The sequence below is a fragment of the Rutidosis leptorrhynchoides genome, chromosome 11, assembly GCF_046630445.1.
Source record: "Rutidosis leptorrhynchoides isolate AG116_Rl617_1_P2 chromosome 11, CSIRO_AGI_Rlap_v1, whole genome shotgun sequence".
Taxonomy (NCBI): Eukaryota; Viridiplantae; Streptophyta; class Magnoliopsida; order Asterales; family Asteraceae; genus Rutidosis; species Rutidosis leptorrhynchoides.
Window position 1 is genome coordinate 361,902,494 of NC_092343.1, and position 25,040 is coordinate 361,927,533.

General features: G+C 33.2%; 1 non-coding gene across 1 annotated transcript; it reads left to right on the forward strand.

Moving 5' to 3' along the window:
• The first annotated feature begins 11,994 nt into the window (after positions 1-11,994).
• LOC139879262 (small nucleolar RNA R71) lies at positions 11,995-12,101 on the forward strand. Its single transcript, XR_011770114.1, has one exon. It is a non-coding gene; the product is annotated as a small nucleolar RNA R71 (small nucleolar RNA).
• Positions 12,102-25,040: the final 12,939 nt, after the last annotated feature.

Consider the following 25,040-nt stretch of genomic DNA (forward strand, 5'->3'; position numbering starts at 1 on the left):
ATCAATTATGCTAAGTGTCCTTGTACATAATTTCACCCCTGTTTTAATAATTCTAGTGACTATTAATCCATTCCCGTGTCCGGTTAAATGAACGATTATTCGTACATATAAATACCCTGCCCATCGTATCCGATCGAGTTTATATGGTTATTTATAGGGACGTCCAATTGTGAATCTTTATATTAAAATTAACAAACTATCATTTAGTTAAACAAATATAAAGTCCATTAATAGCCCATAGTCTAATTTTCACAAGTGTCGTTCTTTTGTCCAAACCCCAATTATGGTACAAAGCCCAATTACCCAATTTTAATATTTTTAGCTCAACATCATGATTACTTCGGATTAAATAAGCATAATAATAACTTAGCTACGAGACATTAATGTAAAAAGGTTGAACATAACTTACAATGATTAAAAGTAGCGTAGCGTTACACGGACAGAATTTCGACTTACACCCTTACAACATTCGCTAACATACCCTTATTATTAGGATTTAAAATTAAAATTAAAATTAAAATTAAAATATAAATATAAATATAAATATTACGTATAGATATATTGAGAGATAGAAAAAGATGTGTTTTGATGTTCACCAAGCTGCGAATTTTATAGGCATGTGGGCCGGAAAAGTGGCTCATGCGATCGCATGAGCTTTACCCTTCAAGGCCATGTGATCGCATGGCCAGCTGAAGAGGCTCACATGCCTTTGTTTTTTCTGCCGACGGTTTTTAATAATATAATATATAATATATAAATAATTATAAGAATTATTTAAATATTATATTATATTTATGTGCATAGTTGACTTGTAATTTTTAGTCCGTTGCGTCAAGCGTTGAGAGTTGACTCTGGTCCCGGTTCCGTATTTTCGAACGTCCTTGCGTACAATTTAATATCTTGTACTTTGCGTTTTGAATCTTGTACTCTTGTAATTTTGAGACGTTTCTTATCAATAATTGGAACCTCTTTGATTGTCTTTTGTACTTTTGAGCTTTTTGGTCGTTTGCGTCTTCAATTCGTCGAATCTGCCTTTTGTCTTCACCTTTTATTATTTAAATGAATATCACTTGTAAATAGGACAATTGCAACTAAAAGCTTGTCTTTCTTGAGGAATAATCCTATGAAATATATGTTCGTTTTTAGCATTATCAAATATTCTCACATTTGAGCGTTGCTTATCCTCAAGCAATATAGTCTTGAAATACTAGAATCACTTCTTTATTCTTCACACTTTGTACATCAGTGATTTCTTTACGGCGGTATAAACAATGGTAGTAACGATGTGGTTTACAGTCCCACATGACTATAAAATTTAGATCCATTAAGGAAATTGGATCTTTATGAAAACATTTGATCTTTTGAAAATTAAATCTAGTTTTTACCCTAGATAAGTTTTCCGGAATAACCCTTCACCGGTGTTTGCAAAATATTTTTGTGGGTTTGGTGGGTTTCAGATTTGAAAATTTTAGCTCAAAACTTGTGGTTTTGTGTCACCCACTTGCTAACCTTGTATTAGGAAAGCAACACGTCCAGTATACTTGCTCCGTATATTACCTTTCGGTAAACTACCGTCCGGTTGTAAAGGAAAGCGTTGAACAAGAAACTGTTAAGGCAATGTCCCCTGACATGCTTTTAATTATGGTCTATAACGTGTCGGACGCAATTACTATCCTTTGTAGGAGCAATAGTAAAGCTCACCCTTATAATTTTCCGGTCTGGCACAAGGTCATGTCTTTGACCATGCTATGCAACCACCGTTCTTACGGTTGACACCCGATTTGGTTCAGATGACCTAATGAATTCCAGGTGAATTCCTAGGATTTTACGTTCAATGGTAATGAACGCATTGAAAATGGGTTTTCAGAAAACAAATCGGTTTATAATTTGATCAAAATATTTTCTCGTTCAAGCTGGAGTTTAGATATCATTGAATTCCATGAGTTTGTAATTCTCAATCTTTAAGGTCAATCTCTAGGATTGAGTAATATCAGTCTTAAAAGCTGATTTTTGATCTTTAAAAGAGATTATCCTTTCTGGGGATCTGATTCATTAGTCTTATCAAGCTAATTTGCACGGTGTCCCCCATTGTACGAGATAAATCCTTCTCATGGTTAGGATAAATCTGACCACTTGGTGACCCTGTTTTATGCTGAGGTCCGTGGATTTCCTGCTGATTTTAGAGATGACTTTTCTAGATTTTTCATCAACCTACAGCTAGTCTGGACGACAACTTCATGACCTAAATCAAGAAGCGCGTTTCTTTTTCGAAAGACTTTACTTCCTTTTAACGATGGAATTGATTCATCGTGTAGATCCATCTCTTCTTTTCTTTCATCGGGTAAAACAGTTTAGTTTAGTCCAAAGCAAAAGTATCTTCAATTATTTGTTACAGAAATATGTGACATATGTTTAAGATAACTTGGTAATTTTTCCCACACTTGGCTTTTATTTTCCTTTTTATTGTCCTCTATTCCATTTTAAATGAATTGTAACATTTTAGTTTGTTTCTCAATTTATGTCCTTTCCGAGGTAACAATAATTTCGGTGTTAACACCTAGTTTTATCGTTCATAAATATGTATAAACATGATTTTGAGTTCATTTAATTGAAAATTTTGAAAAATTTTACTAGAATTGGGTAGTCAGTATATAAAACTAGGGCTGTTCTTTATCAGAGAGCACTAGATTCTAATACAACTACTACTTTATTAGTATTTCTAATGGTAACCAAGTGTATAAAGTAAAAATTTTAAAATCCGAAAGAATTTAACCCCTTCCCACACTTAAGATCTTGCAATGCCTTCATTTGCAAGAAATCAGTAACAATTTAAATTATTGAGGGTGATTAGTGTGAAAATTATTAAATTTTACCAAAGTTTCCAAACATATTGGCGTTTGTTTGCTGAATGATAAATGGTGCATATCATTTGTTTATTCCGTCTGTTGTTACATCACATTTATTTGTCATCTTGTCGTCAAAATTAGTAGCTTTTGCTGAACTTAATGCCAATCTTTGAAAATGCGCTGTTTTACCCTGTTTTGTACAATTTACAATATACATACATACAAATATAAACATGCATGGCAATTTAAAATGGGACTTAATATCCCACTTTCAAATCCTAAATGTGAAATATTAGTACACAATAATAATAAAAATGATAAAGATTACATAAGTATATTCAATAACATAAGTTTAAACATGAATAAGTAAAAAGATAAAAACATAAAAATCATATAAATAACCAAATGGAACCAAATCAGTCTGGATAGGGGTTCCAGTTCATCTCATCAGGTGGGTTCCATTGTTGGTTATATGTGTTCTGATAGGCTTGGTTATAGTCATACCGATTAAAGGGTGGTCGGATATCGGGGCTGTGTGGCAGAAAATGAGCAGGTCGAGTAGGTACATAGTTATTTGGTACCTGATATGATAGCTGGCTCATTATTTGGTGCTGATGAACTACCCAGCTATCGTGTTGGCGTCGCCTATAATCCTCGTATACTCGCTCGGAGTTCCACTGCTCATACATACTATGTCTGGCCGCGTTCGTCGTTGCTTCCTCATCTATACGAACGTGAACGTCAAGAATAGTATCTCGAAAGACATCCCTAATGTCTTCCACCTCCTCCATTTCCTCGTCTGAGCCTCTCTCTACATGAGGATGAGATCCCTCATTGGGTACTGCCTGGTTACGTCTACTTTTCAATACCTTAGTACCCACATAAACTTTCAATCCTAAGGGCTCAACCTGTTCTCTACAAAGCTGTAATGGACCCCCTTGGTTCCTATCAACACCTAAATACTCTCCAATGAGAGTAACAAAAATACCTCCTCCTATTATACTCCCGTCCTGCATTCCCTCTACCATTTTAGATAAATAAAAAACAACACAGTAAGGGATATTGACAAAGCTTCTAGGATCCCGAATACACTTTAGGTAGAATAAATCATGTAAGGTAATTTTTTCTTTATTGTGACCTCTCTGTGTAATCGAGTTAGCCAAAAATCTATGAATAATACGAAGCTCGGCTCTGTCAATATGTGTATAGGAGTGTCCTCCTACTCGTGTAAAAACATCAAAATGTGACATACGCCTCCAAATGGCGTCAGCGTCAAAGTTGCTATCTACCCTTTCACCATAATGAATCAAGTTTGTACAATCGGGTAGTAGCAACTCACCAGGAGTATATATCTCTAAGGCCCTGGCCATGTCCAGCATGGACATTCTGTACATCCTACCGCCAAGGATAAACCTAAGAAATCTTCTATCATCTATTCTAACTATATTTGTATCAAGTGATACAGTACTCATCAACTCAACACACCATTCCTTATATACAGGTCTACGAATGGTGAAAAGACGTTCCCAATCTGTAAAAGAAGAACTGCCATACCTTTGTACCAAAAGCTGTCTAACACGGTCAGCTAGATGGACCATTTCCAAAGGGGCCCAATCGATTACCCTTGGCACCTCTACATTTTTTGTTACCAATTTGAATTTGTTCCTTTGATATGTCTTGTAATCTCTCCATCTCCTATTAAATCTCAGATTAGGATGTAGAGTGTGCTCAGGAATCGTTGAGAATTCTACTGGCGGCCTGGGAATACTATGAATTCATCAACAAACTGTACCGGATCATAATAAGGAACGTGCTGATCAGACTGTTGTTATTGTTCCTGTTGTGGTTGTTGTTCGTGTTGCATTTCTGGTTCTGGTTCTGGTGCTGGTGCTGGTCGTCTAGATGATGATGCTCCTGAACCTCCAGTATCGGCTTTCTGCAAAACACATTAAACACAAAATTTGTGCATCCAAATATACATTAGTGTTAGCAAAATAACAACTTAAAACAATCACTATAACATGTTAAATCAAAATTAAACTTATACACATTTTCACAATTTTTCACAATTCTACACTTTTCAAATAAGCACATATGAAAATGTATACAAAATTCATAAGCATTTAACTCAAATATCATGTCAAAATAGTCATTACTAATAATTAAACAAGTCTCAAATGGCAAATATATCAAATTAATCAAGTTCATGAATTTTGGACTTAAAAAGTCCACTTTAATCTCTAAAAATCATGTTTAGGATCAATGTTTGGATCATTTAACTATCTAAACATGTTACACTACTCAATTTAGCAATAATTCATGACAAAAATCGGCCATAACCTGTTTATATCAAAAAGCTCCAAATTGCTCAAGAACACAAACCCTAGATTTCTAAAAATTTTGAAGTTTTTGACTTCAAATCATGTTAAATAGCATCAATATAGGTTATACATGCATAAAATACTAACAATTTAACACTAATTACACTAGAAATTAACAAAATTGTATTAGGTAAAAAATTGGAATTTATCACAAAAACTAGCAAATTTATGAGTTTAGGGGCGTAATTTTTACCATTTATCTGAAAAATGAGAATCTAGGCATGATTAGAGCAAGAAAAATGATGAATTACGGTGGAAAAATGATGAAATTTGGTGAGGTTTTGAGTGTTTTTCGTATATGTGTGTGTGTTTATGTGAAGAAGACAGAACAGCGAGCTGTATGTATCAGGCCTGGAATTTGCCTCCATGCGATCGCATGGAGGGATAGGGTGATTCCCATGCGATCGCATGGGTACCCGGCTACAGTGTTTTGCCCCCTTTTTTTTTTTTTTTAATAAAACCTTATACTTTATAAAACTTATAATTAATTAAATTTTAAAAATTTGTTTTCCTTTAGGAGCGAGGGTGTTTCGGATCGATGTCCTAGTCTATCCCTTGACAAAATTTTTAAAATTTGTCAAATCAAATCGCGGTTTTAAAAGTAAAGATTTTTGGGTTTTTTAATGTTTTTGGCATACTTTAATTCAATAAGATTAAAAATAATGATAATAAAAGTTCTCGTCCCTCCTTCGGGTAAAGCAATTTCGGTTCAACGACCTAGTCTTCAACTCACGACGAATTTAAAAAAAAACATATTTTTAACTTAGCGAAATAAAGTAAATTTTTGTTTTTTTTTTTAAATTCACACCAAACTTAAATTTAAAATGCATAAAATTAAAAATTCACACAAAACTTAATTAAAAATTTATATTATAAATTCACACCAAACTTATATTATATTTTTATTTTTATACATACAAACTTATATTAAAAAGATTAATTTTTCAAATATTTACAATTTTAAATATATTAATTTTAAAAAGTTTACAATATTATTTTAATTTTTATATATTAATTTTAAAACATGGTAAAAATAAAATTAAAAATCTTTTTTTTATCCCACTTTAATCAATCAAATATTATCAAAAATATACGCCCCTCTTTTCGGTAAAGTAATTTCGGTTCCATGACCTATTTTAACTCATGACGAATTTTTGAAATATTTTGGGTTGACTGATTAAAGATATTTATACCTTAAGAATAAACGTTAAATTTCGCAGTGATGTAATAAATTTTTGAATGATATCAATAATTTCGGTCGCCAAACCTAATTTTATTCAATACCAATTTAATACTTTATAGCGAACAAATTAGCGTTTATTATCAAAAGGTTAAAAATAAAAATAAAAAATAAAAACTGTACAGACTTACCTGTGAGATAGTATTCTTAGTTATATGATCTATCCCATTCATAAGATAGTCGGTTTAATTGGTTTTCCATAGCTACATAGGCGTAACCTCGAGCATTCAGTGTTTTTTCTTCTAAACATATGAACGGTCCGTCTCTGCATAAAGTAACAAATTCGGTGTTTGAATAGGTTTGATTATTTGAACATTTACCTCCATGTGACCATTTTCCGCATTTGTGACATCTTTCTAGGTGTCGTGCTCTTCTTTTCGCTGCGGATTTTGATTTTCCTTTACCAAATTGTAACTTATTATCTTCGCATCTGGATTCTTTTCTTACTCCGTTCAATCTTTCTCTGATTACTGATACTATTTCACTCGGAAGTGTGTCATTATTACGTTTAGTGATCAAAGTGTGTAGCATTAGACCATGGTTTAATTCACAGGAAGTCTTCATTTCGTAAAAATCTAAAAAAAATAAAAATTCAGAATGGGGGGAGAAGACTAGTTCTTTAGGGTCTGCTAGGGAAAGACCATTCGGGTTCCATTTTCGAGAACTACACGAAAACAGACAATCTAACTCTAACAGAAATACATAAAATCCTTAAAAGACTTGATTCTCCCCACACTTAGTTAGCCGTGGTATTGAAATTGTGATTAACTTCGTTGTCGACTTCCATCGGACTATCTATGTAATGTTTAACTCTGTGACCATTAACTTTAAATTCAATTCCATTTGAATTTATTAATTCTATCGTTCCGTATGGGAAAACTCTTTTGACTATGAATGGTCCAGACCATCTCGATTTCAATTTTCCACGAAATAGCTTGAATCGTGAATTGAAAAGAAGAACTCTGTCTCCTTCTTTAAATTCTTTTGAACTTCTGATTCTTTTATCATGCCATTTCTTCGTTCTTTCCATATAGATTAACGAATTTTCGTATGCTTCATGTCTTAATTCTTCTAATTCGTTTAATTGACTTAATCGTAGACGTCCGGCTTCATGTAAATCAAGATTACATGTCTTCAAAGTCCAAAATGCTATGTGTTCAATTTCTACTGGAAGATGACATGCTTTTCCATAAATGAGTCTAAAAGGCGTGGTTCCAATTGGAGTTTTGTAGGCTGTTCTAAAAGCCCAGAGTGCATCCTCCAATTTAATAGACCATTCCTTCGGATTTAATCCTACGGTTTTTTCTAGAATACGTTTTAAAGCTCGGTTGGTATTTTCAAATTGTCCACTTGTTTGTGGATGATATGCGGTGGAGATTTTATGAGTTACTCCATATCTTTTGAGAACTTTCTCAAGTTGATTATTACAGAAATGAGTACCCCGATCACTTATTAAAGCTTTCGGCGTTCCAAACCTTGCAAAAAGACGTTTTAAAAGTTGACTACAACTCGTGCATCGTTAGTTGGGAGAGGTTGTGCTTTCGCCCATTTAGATACATAATCAATGGCTACGAGAATATAGAGATTATTATGAGATTTTGGAAATGGACCCATAAAGTCAATACCCCAAATGTCAAATACTTCACATACTTGAATGCCATTTTGTGGCATTTCATCACGTTGACTTATTTTTCCGGTCCTTTGACAAGCATCACAGGATTTGCAAAGAAGGTGTGCGTCTTTGTAAATTGTAGGCCAATAGAATCCAGCATCATAAACTTTTCTTGCTGTTAGTTGAGGCCCATAGTGCCCTCCTGTTGGTCCTGTGTGACAATGGTTTAAAATTTTACTAGCTTCATCTCCAAATACACATCGGCGTATTATTCAATCGGGACAACTTTTAAACAAATGTGGATCTTCCCAGAAATAGTGTTTTATATCACTGAAGAATTTCTTTCGTTTTTGGTACGATAATCCTTTTTCAAGGAATCCACATACTAAGTAGTTTGCATAGTCTGCAAACCATGGAATTTCATTATAATCTATCTTCAATAGATATTCATCAGGAAAGTTGTCTTGTATGGCCGATTCATTTAGAACTTCTAATTCGGGATTTTCAAGACGAGAAAGATGATCAGCGGCGAGATTTTCTGCTCCTCTTTTATCTCGGATTTCAATATCGAACTCTTGTAAGAGTAAGATCCAACGGATTAATCTTGGTTTGGCATCTTGTTTCGAAAATAGGTATCTAAGAGCAGAATGGTCGGTATAGACCACCATTTTTGCTAGAACGAGATATGAACGAAATTTGTCAAAAGCAAAGACAATAGCAAGGAGTTCTTTTTCAGTAGTTGTGTAATTTGTTTGTGCTCCTTGTAACATCTTACTAGCATAATATATAGGTTGAAATCTTTTTTCAATCCTTTGTCCTAAAACGGCTCCCATTGCAAAATCACTTGCATCGCACATTAGTTCAAACGGTAGATTTTAATTTGATGTTATCATGATCGGCGCATTAGTGAGTTTCTCTTTAAGAATATTAAAAGATTTGATGCATTCATCTGAAAAGATGAATGGAGTATTTTTTTCTAGGAGTTTATTCATAGGAGTGGCAATTTTAAAAAAATCTTTTATGAAACGTCGGTAAAAATCGGCATGCCCTAGAAAACTCCTAACTCCTCTAACATTGGTGGGATGTGGAATTTTAGCAATTACATCTACTTTAGCTCTATCCACTTCAATTCCTTTTTTTGAAATTTTATGTCCAAGAACGATGCCTTCTTTAACCATGAAATGACATTTCTCCCAACTAAGAACTAGATTTGATTGTTCACATCTAATAAGCATTCATTCCAGATTAACTAGACATGATTCAAATGTATCATCGAAGACTGAAAAGTCATCCATGAAAACTTCCATGCATTCTTCTATCATGTCGTGAAAAATCGCCATCATGCACCTTTGAAAGGTTGCAGGGGCGTTGCAAAGTCCAAATGGCATGCGTTTGTAAGCAAAAGTACCATAAGGGCACGTGAACGTGGTTTTCTCTTGATCTTCGGGTGCTATTGGAATTTGGAAATATCTGGAAAATCCATCAAGAAAACAATAGTAACTGTTTCCGGCTAATCTTTCCAACATTTGATCAATAAAAGGTAAGGGAAAGTGATCTTTTCTGGTGGCATCATTTAATTTTCTATAATCAATACAAACACGCCATCCTGTTACAGTCCTAGTAGGAATAAGCTCATTTTTCTCATTTGTAATGACAGTCATGCCACCCTTCTTAGGCACGCATTGAACTGGGCTTACCCATGGACTATCAGAGATTGGATAAATTAAACCTGCATCTAGCAGTTTAATAATTTCTTTTTTAACTACATCTTGCATATTCGGATTTAGTCTTTGTTGGTGTTGCACATACGTTTTATGACCTTCTTCCATAAGGATTTTATGTGTGCAATACGAAGGACTTATTCCTTTAATATCATGAATTTTCCATGCAATGGCTGGTTTATGAGCTTTCAACACCGAAATGAGTTGTGATTTTTCATTTTCAGTAAGAGAAGACGATATTATTACAGGTAATTCAGATTCACCATGTAAATAAGCGTATTCCAAATGGTTTGGAAGTGGCTTTAACTCTAATGTTGGAGGTTCTTCTATCGATGATTTATATCGATATCTGTCTTCTTCTTTTAGCATTTAAATTTCTTCTGTTGTTGGTTCATATCCATTTGCTATTAGTGTAGCTAACATTTCAACTTCATCAATTGGTTCAGTTCCTTCTCCTAAAGAACATTCTCCTGTTCCTTGTAATTCTGGAAATTCTTCTAACAATTCTGCATGTGAATATATAGTTTGAATATAATAACATGTATCATCTGCAGATTGTGGTTGTTGCATTGCTCTATCAACTGAAAAGGTAACACTCTCGTCCTCTATACTTAGGGTCAATTTCTTACCGAACATGTCTATCATTGCTTTAGCCGTGTTTAAGAATGGTCTTCTTAATATGAGAGGAACTTGAGAATCTTCTTCCATGTCCAGAACAACAAAATCTACTGGAAATACTAAAGTACCAACTTTAACTAGCATGTTCTCCATTATCCCTCTAGGATATTTTATTGATCGATCGGCTAGTTGTATACTTATTCTGGTTGGTTTCAATTCTCCAAGGTCTAGTTTAGTATATAGTGAATACGGCATTAAATTTATACTAGCACCTAAGTCTGCCAATGCTTCTATTGAACTAAGACTACCCAGAAAACATGGAATTGTGAAACTTCCTGGATCAGATAGTTTTTCTGGTATCTTATTCAACAGCACTGCTGAACAATTAGCATTCATAGTAACAGCCGAGAGTTCTTCCATTTTCTTTCTATTTGAGATAAGATCTTTCAAGAATTTAGCATATCTAGGCATTCCTGAAATCACATCAATGAAAGGAAGATTTACATTTATCTGTTTAAACATATCCAAGAATTTGGATTGCTCGGCTTCAAGTTTCTCTTTTTTCATTTTACTCGGGTAAGGAAGTGGTGGTTGGTATGGTTTAACATAAGGTTTAGTCTTAACTGTGTTATCTTCATTAACCTTTTCAACTACCGGTTCTTTTTCCTTATCTTGATCAGGTTGTGGTTCTTGTGGAGTAGGAATAGCTTCATCAGAAGTTACAGGTATTTCAGGTGGTTTAAGTGTTGTACCACTTCTTGTGGTAATGGCTTTAGCTGTTTCATTCCGAGGGTTAGCATTTGTATCACTAGGTAGACTTCCCGGTTTTCTTTCACCTATTAACCTTGCTAGGTTACTTACTTCTTGTTCCAAGTTTTGAATAGAAGCTTGTTGATTTCTAAATGCTTGAGCATTTTGTTCATTAGTTTGTTTCTGAGATGTGAAAAACTGCGTTTGAGTTTCAACTAGCTTTGTCATCATATCTTCTAAATTCGGCTTTTTATCATCGGTTTGTGGTGGTTTGTTTTGAAAATTAGGTCTTTGCTGATTGTAAGTATTATTGGATACTTGTTGATTGTTAGGACCTTGTTGGTTGTTGTATGGAATATTTCGATTATAATTCTAGTTTTGATTGTAGATCGGTCTTGGAGGTTGATAATTATTCTGATAATTATTTCCAGACCTTTGGTTTAGATATGAAACATTCTCTCTTTGTTCCATTGTTAGTTCAATACTAAGACAATCTTTTGTCAAATGTGGTCCTCCACACTGCTCACAACTAATTCGTATTGAGTGGATATCTTTAGTCATCTTTTCCATTCATCTCTCGACAGCATCTATCTTTGCGGAAATGGAATCTAAGTCATGGCTAGAATCGGCTCTATCTGCTTTAGATGATCTAACGATATCTTTTTCTTGGTGCCACTCATGTGAGTGGGAAGCAGTGTTATCAATAATTTTGTAAGCATCAGTTTCGGTTTTCTTCATAATAGAACCACCAGCTGCTATGTCGATGTCTTTCCTTGTAGTGATGTCGCATCCTTGGTAGAATATTTGTACTATTTGACAGGTGTCTAAACCATGTTGCGGACATCCTCTTAATAATTTTCCAAATCTTGTCCATGCCTCATATAGAGTTTCATTTGGTTTCTGTGTGAACGTAACAATTTCTCCTTGAAGTCTTACGGCTTTAGATGCCGGAAAGAATTGTTTAAGAAATTTTTCAACTAAAACGTCCCATGTATCAATCGCCCCTTCAGGTAACGATTCCAACCAATCTTTGGCTTCTCCTTTTAAAGTCCAGGGAAATAACATGAGATATATCTGTTCATCCTCCACTTCTCGGATTTTAAATAGTGTGCAGATCCTATTAAAGGTACGAAGATGTTCATTTGGATCTTCCTTCGGCGCACCACTAAATTGGCATTGATTAGTTACCATGTGTAGAATTTGTCCTTTGATTTCATAATCTGGCGCATTAATGTCTGGATGATTAATTGCGTGATCTTGGCCAGTGCGTTTAGCTCTCATTCGGTCTTCCATACTTAAAGGTTCCAGATTCTCCATGTTTGAATTTGTTGAATCGGAATCACTAGAGGATTCTGATTTAATGGTTCGTTCCTCAACAATTTCTGTTTGAATGATTGGTGGTTCCGGAGGAAAAATTAATGGTTCAGGATCTGCGAATTGTCCCTGAATATTCTCCGGATTCTCAATTGTGAGGTCGGGTTCAAAAAATGGATTATCGGAAATTTGAATTGGAGTACTTGGTCGACTGGATGACGATTCTAAAGAAAAATCAACGGCGGTAATATTTGCTAGATGTCTTGATCTAGTTACAGGTGGTGAACGTACAAAAGCTGGTGAATGTCTTGCTCGGTGCATTCACTGAATATCCTATTAGTTTTTTAAAAGGAAAGAAAAATTATATAAGTTATCCAATTAATAGACTTTTCTGATTTTGCCCACGTTTCGAATAGCCAAAAGATGCAGCAGAGGGGCAGGATTCGTTTGGTCTCAATATAATTGAGGACTGTTTGGCTCCAATAACCCGGTCCACGTACAAATCCAACTATTACTACGAACCAGAAAATTTTGATGTCTATCAATTTAACCACTTAAAATAAATTTTCGTAATTTTAAGAAGTATAGATAAGAAGTAGAAAAAATTCTAAGTCCTAAAAACTAGAATGACGAGAAATAAGAAAGAAAAAGAGCTCGTCGAAAAAGGTCGAAAAATAAAAGGCGTCGAAAAATAAGAAAGAAAAAGAGTGACTTATAAAACTTAAAAATACTTGACTAACCCAACCTTATTACTATCACTAACTTAAAATTATAATCGCAAATTGAGATTACTAATTGGAATGATAATTGATACATAGGTAAAAGGCGTCTAAAAATATTAAAGCTTACAAGTAAAACTATATCCCAAATGGCAATATCTTAAAAAGGTACTAAAACTTAAAAAGGCGTCGCAAAATTCTAAAGCACCTAAATCTTAGTCTAAAGAAAAAGCACTTAAGGGATTTTACGGCAAGGCCTAAAAATCTAGAAATAAAAATAACTATGGCAAAAACTATGAATTAAAACTAAATACGAGCGAAAAATACAAATATTACGCTAAAAACAATTAAAAAAATAAAATATAAAAATATACTAAAAGTTGTAAAAAGTACAATTTTTATAAAAATATTATTTTTATATTATTTATTTTATAAAACTATTAATTTTAAAATTTAATTAAACTAATTAAACTAAATATATAAATTAAATCTAAAAATTAAATAACTAATTAAATAATAAAACCTAATTAGGGTTTATTAAATAATAATAATAATACCCGTAATCAATGCAGTTAGGGTTTCCTGTTGGCGTGTCAGACACTCTCATGCGATCGCATGAGTTTATGCCTTCGGGCTCATGCGATCGCATGAGCCAGGATTTTGGGCCAGGCTATGGGCTGCTACAGTAGCAGGCCGAATGTTTTTTTTTATTTTGCTGTGTTTATTTTTTCTGTTTTAAATATTTATATAATATATTTTTATAAATTAAATAAAACTTATATTTTTATAAAATAAATATAAAGAAACTCTTATAGAACTTAAATATTTAACAAACTCTTAAAAATATTTATATTTTTGTTTTTCTTTTTATATTTTCGAATATATTAAAACGTATTTTTACAAAAGCGTATTTTAATAAAAGTAAACTAAAAATAAAATATTTTTTTTTATTTAGCGTTGCGCTTTCAGTTTTTAAGCAAGAAAAACAAAGGCTTTTGAGTCTCCCCGGCAGCGGCGCCAAAAATACTTGAAAGTTAAAGCGAAGGGGTATAAAATACTATTAAATTTTAGCAGGAAATACTATTAAATACGATACAATTTTACACAAGATATTTATTTATTTATAGAATGGATATACTTAAACCTTGCTACAACACTTATAGGCAGTGTACCTAATCGTACAGTAGTGTAGTTTTTAGTAAGTCCGGTTCGTTCCACAGGGAAAATCTTTTAATCAAAGCTTAACGCTATATTAGTTTTATTTTATAAAAATACAATTATATATATAAGCAATATTATTATTATAAAGGGGAGTTTTTACCGTTTAATGACCGGTTTGTCGAATTTAAAACTTTAGTTGCAGTTAAAACAAAATGTAAAATATTAAATAAATAAAAGACTTAATTTAAAGCGTAAAGTAAATAACGATAATGAAATTGCGATAAATAAAAGTGCGATAAAATAAACTTGCTATAATTAAAAAGTACGATAATTAAAATTGCAATTAAATACAATAACAATAAATAAAAGTGTGATAATTAGAAGTGCAATTAAATATAAAATAAAGGAAATTAAATATGAAATAAAAGAATTATGCTTATTTAAACTTCCGTAATCATGATGTTTGACGTGTTGATTTTAGTTTTATGCCCATGGGTTAATTGTCCTTTGTCCTGGATTATTTAATATGTCCGTCTGGTTTTTGTCCATATCAGTCCATCAGTCATAAATATAAAGTGCGAGTGTCCTCGTCAAATTATCCTTATACTCAAAGTTAAATATTCCAACTAATTGGGGACTTAAACTGTAACAAGGTTTTATTACTTTGTTTAATAATTACACCAGGATGTCGACTGAGTGTGACCCAAGGTTTTAATACTTTATTATCAATTATGCCAAGTGTCCTTGTACATAATTTCACCCCTGTTTTAATAATTCTAGTAACTATTAATCCATTCCAGTGTCCGGTTAAATGAACGATTATTCGTACATATAAATACCCTGCCCATCGTATCCGATCGAGTGTATATGGTTATTTATAGGGACTTCCAATTGTGAATCTTTATATTAAAATTAACAAACTATCATTTAGTTAAACAAATATAAAGCCCATTAATAGCCCATAGTCTAATTTCCACAAGTGTCGTTCTTTTGTCCAAACCCCAATTATGGTACAAAGCCCAATTACCCAATTTTAATATTTTTAGCCCAACATCATGATTACTTCGGATTAAATAAGCATAATAATAACTTAGCTACGAGACATTAATGTAAAAAGGTTGAATATAACTTACAATGATTAAAAGTAGCGTAGCGTTACACGGACATAATTTCGACTTACACCCTTACAACATTCGCTAACATACCCTTATTATTAGGATTTAAAATTAAAATTAAAATTAAAATTAAAATTAAAATTAAAATATAAATATAAATATTACGTATAGATATATTGAGAGATAGAAAAAGATGTGTTTTGATGTTCACCAAGCTGCGAATTTTATAGGCATGTGGGCTGGAAAAGTGGCTCATGCGATCGCAAGAGCTTTACCCTTCAAGGCCATGCGATCGCATGGCCAACTGGAGAGGCTCACATGCCTTTGTTTTTTCTGCCGACGATTTTTAATAATATAATATATAATATATACATAATTATAAGAATTATTTAAATATTATATTATATTTATGTGCATAGTTGACTTGTAATTTTTAGTCTGTTGCGTCAAGCGTTGAGAGTTGACTCTGGTCCCGGTTCCGGATTTTCGAACGTGCTTGCGTACAATTTAATATCTTGTACTTTGCGTTTTAAATCTTGTACTCTTGTAATTTTGAGACTTTTCTTATCAATAATTGGAACCTCTTTGATTGTCTTTTGTACTTTTTGAGCTTTTTGGTCGTTTGCGTCTTCAATTCGTCGAATCTGCCTTTTGTCTTCACCTTTTATTATTTAAACGAATATCACTTATAAATAGGACAATTGCAACTAAAAGCTTGTCTTTCTTGAGGAATAATGCTATGAAATATATGTTCATTTTTAGCATTATCAGTAACCTAGAACTAGTTGTCCACAATTAGATGTACCGAAATAAATCGATATATATATTATCTTGAATCAATCCACGACCCAGTGTATACACGTCTCAGGCTAGATCACAACTCAAAGTATATATATTTTTGGAATCAACCTCAACCCTGTATAGCTATCTCCAACATTACTGCATATAGAGTGTCTATGGTTGTTTCAAATAATATGTATACATGGGTCGATATGATATGTCAAAACATTTGCATACGTGTCTATGGTATCCCAAGATTACATATATATTAGAATACATGTATAATACAATATAAGTTAGCTAGGATATGATTTGTATAGAATTGTTACAATATTTCCCGTAGCTACAACAATAAAAAAATATCCAATCTTGTTTTACCCATAACTTTTTCGTTTTAAATCCGTTTTGAGTGAATCAAATTGCTATGGTTTCATATTGAACTCTATTTTATGAATCTAAACAGAAAAAGTATAGGTTTATAGTCGGAAATATAAGTTACAAGTCATTTTTGTAAGAGGTAGTCATTTCAGTCGAAAGAACGACGTCTTGATGACCATTTTGAAAAACATACTTCCACTTTCAGTTTAACCATGATTTTTGGATATAGTTTCATGTTCATAAGAAAAATCATTTTCCCAGAAGAACAACTTTTAAATCAAAGTTTATCATAGTTTTTAATTATCAAACCCAAAACAGCCCGCGGTGTTACTATGACGGCGTATGTCCGGTTTTACGGTGTTTTTCGTGTTTCCAGGTTTTAAATCATTAAGTTAGCATATCATATAGATATAGGAAATGTGTTTAGTTGATTTTAAAAGTCAAGTTAGAAGGATTAACTTTTGTTTACGAACAAGTTTAGAATTAACTAAACTATGTTCTAGTGATTTCAAGTTTAAACCTTCGAATAAGATAGCTTTATATGTATGAATCGAATGATGTTATGAACATTATTACTACCTCAAGTTTTGTGGATAAACCTACTGGAAAAGAGACAAATGGATCTAGCTTAAGGAACCTTGGATGGCTTGAAAGTTCTTGAAGCAGAATCATGACACGAAAACAAGTTCAAGTAAGATCATCACTCGAAATAAGATTGTTATAGTTATAGAAATTGAACCAAATTTTGAATATGAGTATTACCTTATATTAGAAAGATATCTTACTGTAAATAAGAAAGATTTCTTGAGGTTGGATGATCACTTTACAAGATTGGAAGTAAGCTAGCAAACTTGGAAGTATTCTTGATTTTATGAAACTAGAACTTATAGAATTTATGAAGAACACTTAGAAGTTGAAGATAGAACTTGAGAGAGATCAATTAGATGAAGAAAACTGAAGAATGAAAGTGTTTGTAGGTGTTTTTGGTCATTGGTATATGGATTAGATATAAAGGATGTGTAATTTTGTTTACATGTAAATAAGTCATCAATGATTACTAATATTTTTGTAATTTTATGAGATATTTCATGCTAGTTGCCAAATGATGGTTCCCAAATGTGTTAGGTGACTCACATGGACTGCTAAGAGCTGATCATTGGAGTGTATATACCAATAGTACATACATCTAAAAGCTGTGTATTGTACGAGTACGAATACGGGTGCATACGAGTAGAATTGTTGATGAAACTGAACGAGGATGTAATTGTAAGCATTTTTGTTAAGTAGAAGTATTTTGATAAGTGTCTTTAAGTCTTTCAAAAGTGTATGAATACATATTAAAACCCTACATGTATATACATTTTAACTGAGTCGTTAAGTCATCGTTAGTCGTTACATGTAAATGTTGATTTGAAACCTTTAAGTTAACGATCATGTTAAATATTGTTAACCCAATGTTTATTATATCTAATGTGATGTTAAATTATTACATTATCATGATAGTATGATATATTAATATATCTTAGTATGATATATATACAGTTAAATGTTGTTACAACGATAATCGTTACATATATGTCTCGTTTCGAAATCATTAAGTTAGTAGTCTTGTTTTTACATATGTAGTTCATTGTTAATACACTTAATGACATGTTTACTTATCATTTATCATGATTAAACATAGTGTATAAATATCTTAATATGATTCATATGTATTTAGTAAGACGTTGTTATAACGATAATCGTTATATATACCGTTTCGAGTTTCTTAATTCAATAAACTCAATTTTATGTATATAACTCATTGTTAAAATACCTAATGAGATACTTACTTATCATAATATCATGTTAACTATATATATAATCATATATATATGTCATCATATAGTTTTTACAAGTTTTAACGTTCGTGGATCACCGGTCAACTTGGGTGGTCAATTGTCTATATAAAACCTATTTCAATTAATCAAGTCTTAACAAGTTTGATTGCTTAACATGTTGGAAACATTTAATCATGTAAATAACAATTTCATTTAATATAAATAAACATGGAAAAGTTCGGGCCACTACAGTACCTACCCGTTAAATAAATTTCGTCCCGAAATTTTAAGCAGTTGGAGGTGTTGACGTATCCCAGGTGAACTCGGGTCCTCTACGAGCATTCCATCGAACTTTAACAATTGGTATTTTGTTTTGCTTAAGTCTTTTAACCTCACGATCCATTATTTCGATGGGTTCTTCGATAAATTGAAGTTTTTCGTTGATTTGGATTTCGTCTAACGGAATAGTGAGATCTTCTTTAGCAAAACATTTCTTCAAATTCGAGACGTGGAAAGTGTTATGTACAGCTGTGAGTTATTGAGGTAACTCAAGGTAAGCTACTGGTCCAACACGATCAATAATCTTGAATGGTCCAATATACCTTGGATTTAATTTCCCTCGTTTACCAAATCGAACAACGCCTTTCCAAGGTGAAACTTTAAGCATGACCATTTCTCCAATTTTAAATTCTATATCTTTTCTTTTAATGTCAGCGTATCTCTTTGTCGACTTTGGGCTGTCTTCAACGGTTGTTGAATTTGGATGATCTTCTCGGTAGTTTCTTGTATTATCTCCGGACCCGTAATTTGTCTATCCCCCACTTCACTCCAACAAATTGGAGACCTGCACTTTCTACCATAAAGTGCTTTAAATGGCGCCATCTCAATGCTTGAATGGTGGCTGTTGTTGTAGGAAAATTCTGCTAACGGTAGATGTCCATCCCAACTGTTTCCGAAATCAATAACACCTGCTCGTAGCATGTCTTCAAGCGTTTGTATCGTCCTTTCGCTCTGCCCATCAGTTTGTGGATGATAGGCAGTACTCATGTCTAGACGGGTTCCTAATGCTTGCTGTAATGTCTGCCAGAATCTTGAAATAAATCTGCCATCCCTATCAGAGATAATATAGATTGGTATTCCATGTCTGGAGACGACTTCCTTCAAATACAGTCGTGCTAACTTCTCCATCTTGTCATCTTCTCTTATTGGCAGGAAGTGTGGTGATTTGGTGAGACGATCAACTATTACCCAAATAGTATCAAAATCACTTGCAGTCCTTGGCAATTTATTGATGAAATCCATGGTAATGTTTTCCCATTTCCATTCCGGGATTTCGGGTTGTTGAAGTAGACCTGATGGTTTCTGATGCTCAGCTTTGACCTTAGAACACGTCAAACATTCTCCTACGTATTTAGCAACATCGGCTTTCATACCCGGCCACCAAAAATATTTCTTGAGATCCTTGTACATTTTCCCCGTTCCAGGATGTATTGAGTATCTGGTTTTATGAGCTTCTCTAAGTACCATTTCTCTCATATCTCTAAATTTTGGTACCCAAATCCTTTCAGCCCTATACCGGGTTCCGTCTTCCCGAATATTAAGATGATTCTCCGATCCTTTGGGTATTTCATCCTTTAAATTTCTCTCTTTTAAAACTCCTTGTTGCGCCTCCTTTATTTGAGTAGTAAGGTTATTGTGAATCATTATATTCATAGATTTTACTCGAATGGGTTCTCTGTCTTTTCTACTCAAGGCGTCGGCTACCACATTTGCCTTCCCCGGGTGGTTACGAATCTCAAAGTCGTAATTATTCAACAATTCAATCCACCTACGCTGCCTCATGTTTAGTTGTTTCTGATTAAATATGTGTTGAAGACTTTTGTGGTCGGTATATATAATACTTTTGACCCCATATAAGTAGTGCCTCCAAGTCTTTAATGCAAAAACAACCGTGCCTAATTCCAAATTATGCATCGTATAATTCTGTTCGTGAATCTTCAATTGTCTAGACGCATAAGCAATTACTTTCGTTCGTTGCATTAATACACAACCGAGACCTTGCTTTGAGGCATCACAATATATCACAAAATCATCATTCTCTTCAGGTAATGACAATATAGGTGCCGTAGTTAACTTTTTCTTCAACAATTGAAACGTTTTTTCTTGTTCATCCTTCCATTCAAATTTCCTCCCTTTATGCGTTAATGCAGTCAAAGGTTTTGCTATTTTGGAAAAATCTTGGATGAATCTCCTGTAATAACCAGCTAGCCCTAAAAATTGACATATGTGTTTCGGAGTTTTCGGGATTTCCCACTTTTCAACGGTTTCAATCTTTGCTGGATCCACCTGAATACCTTCTTTATTCACTATGTAACCGAGGAATTGAACTTCTTCCAAGCAAAATACACACTTTGAAAACTTAGCGTACAGTTTTTCTTTCCTTAACAACTCTAGCACTTTTCTCAAGTGTTCTTCATGCTCTTGGTCATTCTTTGAGTAAATAAGTATGACATCGATGAAAACAATGACAAACTTGTAAAGGTATGGTCCACACACTCGGTTCATGAGGTCCATGAACACAGCTGGTGCGTTAGTCAACCCAAATGGCATAACCATAAACTCGTAATGACAGTAACGCGTCCTAAAAGCAGTCTTTTGAATATCATCCTCGTTCACCCGCATTTGATGATACCCAGAATGTAAATCAATCTTCGAATAAACTGGCGAGCCTTGTAGTTGATCAAATAAGTCATCGATTCTCGGTAGTGGGTAGCGGTTCTTGATGGTAAGTTTGTTCAACTCTCGGTAGTCGATACACAACCTAAATGTACCATCCTTCTTCTTGACAAACAAAACAGGAGCTCCCCACGGTGATGTGCTTGGTCGAATGAAACCACGCTCTAAAAGTTCTTGTAATTGGCTCTGAAGTTCATTCATTTCGCTAGGTGTGAGTCTGTATGGAGCACGAGCTATTGGTGCAGCTCCCGGTACAAGGTCTATTAGAAATTCAATGGATCGGTGTGGAGGTAGTTCCGGTAATTCTTTCGAAAATACATCAGGAAATTCTTTTGGACGGGAACATCATTGATGTTCTTTTCTTCGGAATTGACTTTCTCGACGTGTGCTAGCACAACATAGCAACCTTTTCTTATTAGTTTTTGTGCCTTCAGGTTACTAATAAGATTTAACTTTGCGTTGCTCTTTTCTCCGTACACCATTAAGGGTTTTCCTTTTTCTCGTATAATGCGAATTGCATTTTTGTAACAAACGATCTCTGCTTTCACCTATTTCAACTAGTCCATACCGATTATCACATCAAAACTCCCTAACTCTACTGGTATCAAGTCAATCTTAAATGTTTCTCTAACCAGTTTAATTTCTCGATTCCGACATATATTATCTGCTGAAATTAATTTACCATTTGCTAATTCGAGTAAAAATTTACTATCCAAAGGCGTCAATGGGCAACTTAATTTAGCACAAAATTCTTTACTCATATAGCTTCTATCCGCACCCGAATCAAATAAAACATAAGCAGATTTATCGTCAATAAGAAACGTACCCGTAACAAGCTCCGGGTCTTCCTGTGCTTCTGCCGCATTAATATTGAAAACTCTTCCACGGCTGATGTTATGCGAGGTGTATATGAAATAGCTTTATTTTTACAACTAAATACTATTAAATATGCTACAATTTTACACAAGTTATTTATTTATTTATCGAGTGGATATATTTAAACCTTGCTACAACACTTATAGGCAGTGTACCTAATCGTACAGTAGTGTAGATTTTAGTAAGTCCGGTTCGTCCACAGGGAATCTTTTAAACAAAGCTTAACGCTATATTAGTTTTAATTTATAAAAATACAAATATATATATAAGTAATATTATTATTATAAAGGGGGGTTTTTACCGTTTAATGACCGGTTTGTCAATTTTTAAAACTTTAGTCGCAGTTAAAACCTAATGTAAAATATTAAATAAATAAAAGACTTAATTTAAAGCGTAAAGTAAATAACGATAATGAAATTGCGATAAATAAAAGTGCGATAAAATAAAATTGCGATAATTAAAAATACGATAATTAAAAGTGCAATTAAATACAATGACAATACATAAAAGTGCGATAATTAGAAGTGCAATTAAATATAAAATAAAGGAAATTAAATATGAAATAAAATAATTATGCTTATTTAAACTTCCGTAATCATGATGTTTGACGTGTTGATTTTAGTTTTATGCCCATGGGTTAATTGTCCTTTGTCCTGGATTATTTAATATGTCCGTCTGGTTTTTGTCCATAACAGTCCATCAGTCATAAATATAAAGTGCGAGTGTCCTCGTCAAATTATCCTTATACCCGAAGTTAAATATTCCAACTAATTGGGGACTTAAACTGTAACAAAGTTTTATTACTTTGTTTAATAATTACACCAGGTTATCGACTGTGTGTAACCCAAGGTTTTAATACTTTGTTATCAATTATGACAAGTGTCCTTGTACATAATTTTACCCCGGTTTTAATAATTCTATAGACTATTAATCCATTCCCGTGTCCGGTTAAATGAACGATTATTCGTACATATAAATACCCCGCCCATCGTGTCCGATCGAGTGTATATGGTTATTTATAGGGACGTCCAATTGTAAATCTTTATATTAAAATTAACAAACTATCATTTAGTTAAACAAATATAAAGCCCATTAATAGCCCATAGTCTAATATCCACAAGTGTCGTTCTTTTGTTCAAACCCCAATTATGGTACAAAGCCCAATTACCCAATTTTAGTAATTAGCCCAACATCATGATTACTTCGTTTTAAATAAGCATAATAATAACTTAGCTACGAGACATTAAAAAAAAGTTGAACATAACTTACAATGATTAAAAATATTGTAGCGTTACACGGACAGAATTTCGACTTACACCCTCACAACATTCGCTAACATACCCTTATTATTAGGATTTAAAATTAAAATTAAAATTAAAATTAAAATATATATATATATATATATATATATATATAAATAAATAAATATATATATATATATATATATATATATATATATATATATATATATATATATATATATATATATATATAAGTTTACGTAGGATGGAAAGAAAAAGATGTGTAAAATTCGGCCGAATGCTCGGCCTTTTATAGGCCCACGTTTACTGTTCAGACCTCCGCGAGTGCGGAGGTTTTTGCCTTTATAGGCTCCGCGAGTGCGGAGCAGTGGTTTCCAGCTCACAAAATTTTGGATCCTAGTCTACCGTCGGTTTTAATATATAAATATAATATATATATAATTTATATAATTAATTATATATTATATTATATTTATATACATAGTTAACTTGTAATTTTTAGTCCGTTGCGTCGAGCGTTGAGAGTTGACTCTGGTCCCGGTTCCGGATTTTTGAACGTCCTTGCGTACAATTTAATATCTTGTACTTTGCGTTTTGAATCTTGTACTCTTGTAATTCTGAGACGTTTCTTATCAATAATTGGAACCTCTTTGATTGTATTTTGTACTTTTGAGCTTTTTGGTCGTTTGCGTCTTCAATTCGTCGAATCTATCTTTTGTCTTCACCTTTTATTATTTAACCGAATATCACTTGTAAATAGGACAATTGCAACTAAAAGCTTGTCTTTCTTGAGGAATAATGCTATGAAATATATGTTCGTTTTTAGCATTATCAAATATCCCCACACTTGAGCATTGCTTGTCCTCAAGCAATATAGTCTTGAAATATACTAGAATAACTTCTTTATTCTTCACACTTTGTACATCAGTGATTTCTATACGGCGGTATAAACAATGGTAGTAACGATGTGGTTTACAGTCTCACATGACTAACAAAATTTAGATCCTTTAAGGAAATTGGATCTTTATGAAAACATTTGATCTTTTGAAAATTAAATCTAGCTTTTACCCTAGATAAGTTTTTCGGAATAACCCTTCACCGGTGTTTGCAAATTCTTTTTGTGGGTTTGGTGGGTTTCAGATTTGAAAACTTTAGCTCAAAACTTGTGGTTTTGTGTCACCCACTTGCTAACCTTGTATTGGGAAAGCAACACGTCCAGTTTACTTGCTCCGTATATTACCTTTCGATAAACTACCGTCCGATTGTAAAGGAAAGCGTTGAACAAGCAACTGTTAAGGCAATGTCCCCTGACATGCTTTTAATTATGGTCTATAACGTATCGGACGCAATTACTATCCTTTGTATGAGCAATAGTAAAGCTCACCCTTATAATTTTTCGGTCTGGCACAAGGTCCTGTCTTTGACCATGCTATGCAACCACCGTTCTTACGGTTGACATCCGATTTGGTTCAGGTGACCTAATGAATTCCAGGTGAATTCCTAGGATTTTACGTTCAATGGTAATGAACGCATTGAAAATGGGTTTTTAGAAAACAAATCGGTTTTAATTTTTGATCAAAATATTTTCTCGTTCATGCTCGAGTTTAGATATCATCGAATTCCATGAGTTTGTAATTCTCAATCTTTAAAGTCAATCTCAAGGATTGAGTAATATCAGGCTTAAATGCTGATTTTTAATCTTTAAGGAGAT